General features: G+C 35.6%; 1 pseudogene; it reads left to right on the plus strand.

The window, feature by feature from the left end:
• Positions 1 to 1,272: 1,272 nt before the first annotated feature.
• On the plus strand, positions 1,273 to 1,389 carry LOC145292404 (5S ribosomal RNA; annotated as a pseudogene).
• Positions 1,390 to 2,187: the final 798 nt, after the last annotated feature.

A 2,187-nucleotide genomic window follows, 5' to 3' on the forward strand; every position in this document is an offset into this window, starting at 1 on the left:
GAATAGGTACAAAACACCCTCCTCTCCTCATGTTAAGAATTGCTTTTTAAATAATAACGTTTTTATTTCAGTACGGATCAATAAGTGCATAAGTACCCCCCCCCCCCAAAAGAAAAACATTGCTAGGTAAGTTAAAAGAAAAAAAAAAGAAAAAAATAAAGAAAACAGACGAAAAAAATTGAAGAACACACACATACACACACACACGCGCGCACGCACCCCCCGTATATATATATATATATATATATATATATATATATATATATATATATATATATATATATGATCTTGTAAATTCCTTTTCTCTTTCCTGAAACCTCTTTCCCACAGAAGAGACACTGGGAGCCTATCTCTGCTTTGTTGTTATTTTCATGGTAAATGCTCAACTAAACGCAAACAATCTAAGGTCCCCCCTTGCAAAACTTTCATAAAATAACTCGACTAGCTACAACCACTATATACAATTTCCCTCAACTTTCTATCTGTGCCTAAATCTAAACGCAGATTCCTTAAACAAACATTCTTTCCTAGAACTCCCCCCTCCCGTGGAACACTGTTCTGCTGGTCTGTTTCCCATTTGACTACAACTTAGTAGCCTTTAAATCCAATGTAAACAAGTTCTTGTTGATCCATCCCCATAAATAATCAAATTCTACCGAATTTACACCAGTAACGATTACTACATTACCACCTTACATTCATTAACCTTTACCCTCGAGTGGCTTTTGAGGCTTGATAAGTGGTTACTCGGAAATGATAACACTTGTGTACCCCAGCTCTTAACGCATGGTATCGTGTTTTTTTTCTTATTTTGTTAGTCTCTATAATTTGCAAGTTATAAAATAAAATACATTATAACGTCGTCTTCAATGGTTGTGTCCAGCGCAAGCGTATACCTATCTACTTATTGTAAGCTCTTCTAGTACAAAACTTATGCCACGATTTTAATTAAATTTTGTTGGATGTTTGTATACGACTTTGTTTTCAATTATTTCATCAACTGGACAGAGAGACTAAAAACTCATGAAGGGGTGTTCCAAAAGTAATGCCTCCTATTTTTATTCCACCGGAATGGATCAAAGGGGATTGCAAATTGCATCATTATGATAACTGAACGTATGCATACATAATCTAAAAGCTGCATCTCTTTATTGCAGATATTGACGGTGTGAGATTCTAAGAAGCAACCCATGTCATAGACGTGCGTCAGAAGCCGAAATGCATCAGTATATATATATATATATATATATATATATATATATATATATATATAAGTACGGCATAATCGCGTTGACACACCGGTTTTCGTCAGATCACCGAACTTAAGCAACGTTGAGCCTGGTTAGTACCAGATGGGTGACCATTTGGGAATTCTAGGTGTCGTATGTGCTCTTCGTTTATCTCGGCATTTGTTTCCAGTCTTCCTGTACAAGCGCTTCACTTGCCACTGGTATTTAACAATGTCGACTCAGGAGAGGTGTAGTTTGAGATTGCGAACCTCCTGCCACAAAATTTCACGCGCAGGCACCCCTTCGAGGGTATCCAGTTTGTCAAAGACTAAAGGAGGCCCCTATATATGTTATTTTTAAAATGTAATTATCCACTGACACGCGTTTCGTCGTCTACGACTTATCAGAGTGGCTGTATCTAGCGAGATTCGAAATCGGGACCCAACGGTAATGAGTCTAAACACTTACCCCTGGACCATCTCGCCAACTGTCTGGATATATCGCGATTTACTTAGATGTCGTTTTGTTTTGGTTTTAGCGATATGTTTTGAATGAATTCAATCATTTACGAAAGTGCATTTTTTGGCATCCAAAACTAAGGGACAAAATTTTAAAACCTAATATTTGTTAGAAATAACAACTGTGAAAAGTAGTCGTTATCATCCATAATAACATACTAAAATTTGAATCATTTGCAAACGATAGAAAAAGAGGCTACTGTATATATATATATATATATATATATATATATATATATATATATATATATATATATACATATATATATTAGTAATTTATAAAATATATATGGCGCTTAAGCTACACGGAATATTCGGCGTTTCATCCACTATAGGGTTCGTCAGGATTATGCGCGAATTCTGTGGTTGTTTCTCGTTTTTATATATGTTGAGGATTTTAGTTAGCCAATCAGCTTTCTAGTATCCACTGCGCCTCTTCC

Source organism: Euprymna scolopes, chromosome 13 (genome assembly GCF_053919585.1).
Source record: "Euprymna scolopes isolate OS-2025 chromosome 13, ASM5391958v1, whole genome shotgun sequence".
Lineage (NCBI taxonomy): Eukaryota > Metazoa > Mollusca > Cephalopoda > Sepiida > Sepiolidae > Euprymna > Euprymna scolopes.